The sequence below is a fragment of the Chrysochloris asiatica genome, unplaced genomic scaffold (genome assembly GCF_000296735.1).
Source record: "Chrysochloris asiatica unplaced genomic scaffold, ChrAsi1.0 scaffold00019, whole genome shotgun sequence".
In the NCBI taxonomy this organism is placed as follows: Eukaryota; Metazoa; Chordata; class Mammalia; order Afrosoricida; family Chrysochloridae; genus Chrysochloris; species Chrysochloris asiatica.
In genome coordinates, this window is record NW_006408537.1 from 11,749,829 (window position 1) to 11,757,831 (window position 8,003).

At 38.5% G+C, this 8,003-nt stretch overlaps 1 protein-coding gene and 1 pseudogene across 1 annotated transcript in view; both read right to left on the bottom strand.

Annotated features, from left to right (window-relative positions):
- Positions 1-2,396, bottom strand: part of LOC102811961 — an 11,109-nt pseudogene extending 8,713 nt beyond the window's left edge.
- Positions 1-8,003, bottom strand: part of KHDRBS2 (KH domain containing, RNA binding, signal transduction associated 2) — an 864,427-nt gene that overhangs the window by 842,527 nt on the left and 13,897 nt on the right. The window lies entirely within an intron of this gene.

An 8,003-nucleotide genomic window follows, 5' to 3' on the forward strand; every position in this document is an offset into this window, starting at 1 on the left:
GCATATGAGTAATTGATGGTTTGTTACACAGTCTGCCCCTGGCCTTGTTTTCACTGGTGATAGGAGCTTTTCCATCTTCTCTTTCCACAGATGTGATTTCTATGTATGTCATCTAGTGAGGTCCATGTGTATAGTCATCTGTTATGCTGTTTAAAGAAGGTATTTGAAAAGAACAAATCATTGATTTTGTAGAATTCTATCATGTGTTCTCCAGCATCATTTCTACCACCAAGTCCTCATTTTCCAACCAATGGTCCTTCCTGTTTGCTTCGAATCTTTGCATTCCAATCACCAGTAATGAGCAATACATCTTGATTACATGTTTGATAGATTTCAGATTGATGAAGTTGGAAGAATTCTTCTATTTCATCCTCACCAGCATTAGTGATTGGTACATAAATTTGAATAATAGTGGTATTAACTGGGCTTCCCTGTAGACTCATGGGTATTATTCTATCACAGACAGCGTTGTACCTCATGACTGATCTGGATATGTTCTTTTTGATGATGAATGCAACACCATTCCTTTTCAATTTGTCATTCCCAGCATAGTAAATCATGTGGTTATCAGATTCAAAATGGCCAACACCAGACCACTTCAGCTCACTAATGCACATCTCTTAGGTCCAAAAAAGTCATTACTTCATCAAGTACTGAAACAAATACCTATTGAAGGATTATGTTAAAAGATAAGACTTTTTCTGTTTTTTCACGCTAATCTTAGTTAGGTAGTCCTGGTGTGGTGCTGTAGGATAAGCACTGGACCGCAAAGTCAGTTTGAATTGCAAGGTCAGCAGTTCAAACTCACCAGCCTCTCCTTGGAAATCCTATACAGGGTCGCTGTGAGTCAGAACCCATGTAACACTTAACAACGTTAGTTAAGGAGGAGAAATGCTCATACTACAAGACACTTTAAGTATCTGAGAGCACAAAGAAAGATTACAGCAAATTCAAGCATCTCATCTCATACCTGTGATGCATACCCTCACTAATTTTATTGGAAGTAGTACATTCCCACCCAAATCTAAGGGGGGAAATGTACCATGAAGACAGTGGTCAGAAAAACTCTTTGTGCCAGTAAGAACCTGGGATAAGGAAAACATGTTAGAATTTCAAAGGCATACAAGAAATCAAATGATGTACTGCATTACACAAATACACAACTCTCTTTAAATTTTCAAGAGCAAATATATCAGTTTGAGGACTACAGAGTGCCTGACCCAAGCCATGACATTTTTAATAGACTCATATGCACCTGAAAGTTGGACAATAAATAAGGAAGAGCATAGAAGAATTGATGCATTTGAGTCATAATTTTGGAGAATATTGAAAGTACCATGGACTGCCAGAAGAACAAACAAATCTGTGTTAGAAGTACAGACAGAATGCTACTTCGAAGCCAGGATGATGAGATTTCATCTTTCATACTATCAAGAGGGACCAGTCCTTAGAGAAGGGCATTATGCTTGGTAAAATGGTCAGCAAAAAAAAAAAAAAAAAAAAAAAAGGAAGACCTCCCCCCCAACAGGATGGATTGGCAAAGTGACATCAGCAATGGGCTCAAGTGAAACAATAATTGTGAGGATCGTGCAGGCCTGGGCAGTGCTTCAGTCTGCTGTGCCACGAGTCATCATGAGCTGGAGCCAACTCGATGGCATCGAACAACAACAACAAGACTTTAACTTTGTGATCTGAGGTGCACTTTTGCATTAGAATGTTCCATGCTGTCGTGAGGAAGTTAGTAAAGGAGAACAGAAGAAATGCAGAGCAAAGATGATGGTGTGGAGTCCAGAAGTTATGTTATAATTTAAAGTTCACAAAAGTAATATGTAGCTGTCATCACCTTGAGTGATGTCCTGCTGCTTTCAGAGCTAAGTGTCTCCATTTTGCAGATGAGAAATGCATAGAGAGGTTCACCAAACTCACTCAGTATAAGCCTTTAATTACTGGGGGAAAAACATCAAACTCAAGAGAGTCTAGCTTCAGTGTCTTCATTGTTAACCGCCTCACTTAATGGCCTCTCTCAGTCCCTGGTCCTATTCTATAGGTCCACCCATACACACTTGCTATTATCTATTATCGTAGGTCAGAATATTGTTGTTAAGTGCCGTCGAGTCAGTTTTGACCCATAGCGACCCTGTATAGGGTTTCCGAGGAGCAGCTGGTGAGCTTGAACCACTGACACTGCAGTTCAAACAGCTTTGCAGTCTGGCACATTAACCCACAGCACCATACCAGGACTCCTAGGTCAGAACAACTATCATTAATTTCCTGTGTTTCAACATGCTAATTACTCTGAGCTCTCCTTCCTTGAGCAACAAAAGTTCTTGAGAGAATTCTCTGTCCTCATTCTCATCATGGTCTTCCTTCTGATACACTTTTCCACTCGTGTACATCTGGAATGGCTCTCACCATTTCCTCAGTTTGTTCTTTCTTACTAAATATACCAGCGATTTTCCTCCTGGTGTAACCTGATCTATCTACAGCTTTGGCAATATTGACCAAATCCTTCATTCTTTAAATACTCTATTTAACCAGTACTGAACTCACCTGGGGAGGTGACCTCATGGTACAGTGGGTTATGATAATTGGTTGCTCAAACCCACCAGTCATTCCACAGGAGAAAGATGAGGCTGTCTGCTCTCATAAAGACCTAGTCTCAGAAACTCCTAAGGAGTACTTCTCCATTCTCTCAGGTCATTATGAGTCAGAAGAGACTCAATCGCAGTCTGTGTGTGGGAGGGGGTTTGTTTTTCTGTACTTCTAGTACATTTCTTTTAGTATACATATGTAAACACCTTTTCTTCTGTCTTTCCCTTAATTGGTGATGTTTATCAAGGTTTTATTCTAAATCCTTGTTTCATTCCATATGCTTTCTCCAGGGATCCCTTCTACTTGAAACATCAATTATCACCTACATGCTGATAAAAACCAAACTGTTACCTACAACTCAGATTCCTTCTCCTGGGTTTAAGGCCCATTTCCTCATTTGCATTTTTATTTTGATAGTCCACATTCCCTTCAACATGTATCAAAATGTATTAAATGCCTCTTAATATCTATCTCAGTAACTTTCAGCACCATTTAAAGCAATTACCAAAGGGCAACCTAGACAAGAGCCTTAATCATAATTTATTTATCATTCTCTTTTCTAATCTGATCTCCATTTTACTTGCTAATTTCTATTACATCTACCCACTTTTCCCCATCTGCACTATTTTTATTTGAATTCCAGCTGAGAAAACTTTTTTCCAGGATTATTTTTTTCAAGCTTCCTGATGTCCATGTCATTTATCTGCCCAATACAGTCTTGAGCAATGCAGGCACAACATGTTTTTAATAAAATTCTGGTATCGCCTCTGTCCTCTTTGTTGTTGTTGTTAAGTGTTGTTGAGTCGATTCTGACCCATAGCGACCCTGTATAGGGTTTCTGAGGAGCAGCTGGTGAGCTTGAACCGCCGACCTTGCAGTTCAAACGGCTTTGCAGTCTGGCTCATTAACCCACAGCACCACACCAGGATTCCCTGCCCCCTTTAGAAAACTTTTAATAATTTACTGCTGCTTTTGGCATAAATTTCAAACTTCTTAACATAGTTTACAAGAAATATATGACAAGACTCAACTTTCTCTTTGTTGCTGTTAAGTGCTATTGAGTTGGTTCCAACACATAGCACCCCTGTATAGGGTTTCTAAGGAACAGCTGGCAAGTTTGAACCACCGACCTTGCAGTTACCAGTCCAGTGCTTATCCTAAAGCACATTCTTTTCCTTAGACCACATCTTATAATTATACTTAATTGAAATTTCTAGCTAAATAGATGTTCTCCTTCTTCTTGGCTTTTAGATATACGGTTTGAAGTATCCATGTAAAATTCTATCAGGAGCAGAGCTCCTTGTCCACCTGTTGTTAAGTGCCACAACCCTGAATATGGGTTCTGAGGCTATATATCTTTGTGGGAGTAGAAAGCCTCATCTTTCTCCTGAGGAATGGCTGGTGGAATTGAAGCATTGACTTTGTGGTTCTCAGTCCAGTGCTTATCCTATAGAACCACTGTGCTCCCCTTTCCCACCTAATCCTGGTTATATCTTACTGGTTACATTTCAACTAATATGACACATCCAATGAAAACCCTGAATGATAGCTCAAGACTTCTGTAGGTGTCCTACCCTGAATTTCTAAGACATCTCTACTTTCCTTACCAATGTACTTATTTAATTGACTATGTCCACTGCCTGCTCTTCGCTAAATGTATAGTGTTAGAAAGTACAGACGGCAAGACTCAAGTAGACCAAGTGAGGATTACTTCTCATGTAGTCCATATATTTAGGATATGCTTAACAAGTAAGAATTTACAGAAATACACACACATACACACATAAATTCTAGTTAAAGGGAAATCATTTGGTTTATTGCAATTCATACAATATATTTATCACTTCATCTAACTCTATAAAACTGCCTTTAATCCTTTATTCTATCAGATTTTCTTTGTAGGCACACTATATAATTTCAACAATTTTACTAAGTTTAGAATACTAGCTTAATGCATAGCCATTTTTTATACTGATGTCTATTGCAAAGCAATGTCACTTAATAAAATGCCATCTGCCTCAGCATACCAAATGTCCTATCATCTTCATGCAATTTCTTAAAGACCCTCACTTCACCAGGTCTTAGATCAATAAAAAGGCAACTTCTAGTTTTTGCCTTCTGGAAAGCAAAACTCAGCCTGGCTGGAGACAGGGATTATCGCTAACCCAATTTTGCACTCAATTAAATGTCCTAATTTGTAGTATTTGCTTATCTAACACATCTTAATAAATGTATTTTATTATTGGTAAAACCCTCTACTATTTACATTTTGTAGTCTTCATTTATGCAATGACTATACTGCTGCATGTAAATCAGATTTCTCAAAAATTAAATTCCTTAAATTTCCTGGAGAAAATGACGTTAAAGCAGACAATAAGTACTACGGTAACATGGTTATCTAAATCTTCTAATAGATTTTTCAAAGCAAGATCTTGGTATACTTTTAAACAAGTAATGTTTTTCAATATTGTTTAGTTTCTCAGTGTTTAATGGTTACTTTTAACATGTTTTCACACTTTAATTTCAACATCTACCACCTTCAAAACTTACTGCTTTAACAAATCCAAATTGACTATGCCACCATGTAATCTGCCCTTTATCTTTTCCTATAAAATAGGGACACTGCTGCCTGTCTTTCAGGATATAAAATGAGGTTAGTCAAAGTGTATATTCAATAAATAATAGCTGTATCTGTAATTATTCCTTCCTTCTTTTCAAAATTAGCAAATGTCTTCTCTTCCATCCACCACTCTACTTCATTCCAGTTACAGCAACTTCCTCTTCTCTAATCAGGATCTAGCATTATCTAAACATACAATTCTATGAACCTGCTCATAAATTCTGCTCTCTAGAGGGAACACATTCATTTTTGTTTTCTATTAGAAGAGTTGAATCTAATATATAATGTCTTGAAGGAAATAGGCATTGATTGCACCATTTCTGATCATAGTAATACAGACCAATCTGCTTCAAAGTTATTCAATCCTAAAACCTCAGAATCCATGTGTATCATTTAAATCAAGTCATGTTGCTAAGTTATCTGTTTCTGACTAAACGTGAAATCTGCTGAAGACATTACAGAGGATATACAGTTTTTCTTCCTTACTAGAAAAATCCAGCAAATGTAAGCAGCTCTTCAAATACATGGAAAGAAAACTGCTTCAGTGAATCACAGAATGTTGTTCAACTTCTCTGTGAATAACAGAAAAGCCCTAATGTTGCCCCTCTGCCCTGTTCACTATATCATTAAAATCTCCCAGAAATAATATGATTAATATTAATCATCGTCATCTAAACAGTCTACAGTTTATAAATGCCTTATATGAGGACATTGTTTTAAGTTTATGGAAAATATAAGTAAAAAGATAATGGAATTTTCCCACAAACTTTTTGAAAACCACTTATATAAGGCATCCAAAAAATTTAGACTGTTTGAACGATCCTTAACCCAGTTTTGTAACAGGAAAATATCCTCATTTATTAACTCACTTGATTATGTACACTATTGTTGTTGTTGTTAAGTGCTGTCAAGTCGATTCTGACACATAGCAACCCTGTATAGGATCTCCAGGAGCCACTGGTGAGCTGGAACCACCAACCTTGCAGTTCAAATTAATTTGCAGTCTGACGCATTAGCCCACAGCGCCACACCAGGACTCCATGTATACTATGTTGTTGTTGTTGTTGTTAAGTGCCGTCGAGTCGGTTCCGACCCATAGCGACCCTGTACAGGGTTTCCGAGGGTGTAAATCTTTACGGGAGTAGAAAGCCTCATCTTTCTCTTCGGAGCGGCTGGTAGTTTCGAACCGCTGACCTTAAGGTTCGCAGCCCAATTCGTAACCACTACGCTATACTTACCTTAATTAAGATGGTGTTGTATTGACTAATTATTGCACCCAGGAATCTACTTCAGAATTTAATAGCAACAAAAATATTGACTTACTAGGCTTTTTTTTTTTTTTTTTTTTATGGAGTTCTGGTAGTGTAATAGTTACAAGATGGGCTGCCAACCTCAAAGTTAGCAGTTTGAAACTACCAGCCAGTCAACAGGAGAAAGATGAGGCTTTCTGCTCCCATAAAGATTTACAGCCTCGGAAATCCTATACAGGGTGTCATGGAGTCGGAATTGACTCCACGGCACACCACCACCAGACATTCTTTGCATATTAATATCTGACCTTTTTCCAAAGCCTGACTGAACTGGGTCTCTTCCATGGGAGACAATATGATGTAATGATTACACAAGGCCTCTGGGTGATACAGCCTAGATTTCAGTTCTCCAGCTTATCAACTGTTTGAACCAAAATAAATTAACTTCTCAATGTCTTACTTTTTCTCATATGTAAAATAGTAACTGTTTCACAGGATAGTTGTTGTTATCAAGTTCTGTAGAGTCAGTTCTGACTCATGGACACTCTGTATGGGGTTTCCGAGGAGCAGCTAGAGGGTTTGAACTACTGATCTTGAGGTTAGCAACCCAAGGCTTATCCTACATGGCCACACCAGGACTCCTCATAGTCCATAGGTACAAAAAAATGACGCCGATTATCCCTTCTCAAGCACTCTTTTCTCAGGTGGTTCCCTAATTCATTTTGATGGCCACTCAGAACGCAGAGACCATGTTCACAATGATCGAGTTTATTAGGGAAGTTAACAGGTAATAATTCAAGGTCAGAAAATGCTCAAAATACAGTTTTGGGGTCTTCTCTGTTGTATCCCAGGCAGAGCCCTCAGGTCCTTGGTCGGGCCTCTGCCATATTCAGGTAATTTTACAAAGCTTGTCAGGCTGCTGAAAAATACCCAAAGGATGTATATCTTCACCATAAACTTCAGCCTAAAGGCATTCGGTTCTAGCATTATGAGCTAGCAAACTTATTTCTCCCAATTAAGTACCTGGAAGCACCCCACTCTTGCAAGCTAGCCTCCTGGCCCAAAGCCACTCAATTTTACTTGCTCCATGGGCTGGGAATTCCACTGCTTTGTCTTGTGCTCTGGATCTTGGTTCTGCTCCTGCTGCTTCTCTGCCACTTCTCTGGTGTCACAGTTTCCTGCTCCCGGGTCAAGTAGGTTAAATGCACAGGGATCTCAGGGTCCAAAAGACAAGCTCCACTCCTGGTTCTTCTTCTTTGATGGTAAGATTGCACCCTCCTGCTTCTGGGATGGCTCCTTTTATACCCAAGTTAGATTTCCAATTTTTAACAAATAACTCTGTTAACAATCATTCACAACTGAATCTTACCATTTTATAAGTATCTATCTTCTCCCACGCAGACCAATCAGGAAATATCATTTGGTGGAAGTTACAAAGACTATGATTTATTGACTACGCAAAGGCTTTCGATTGTGTGGATCATGACAAGCTATGGATAACATTGAGAAGTATGAATATTCCAGAACACTTAATTGTACTT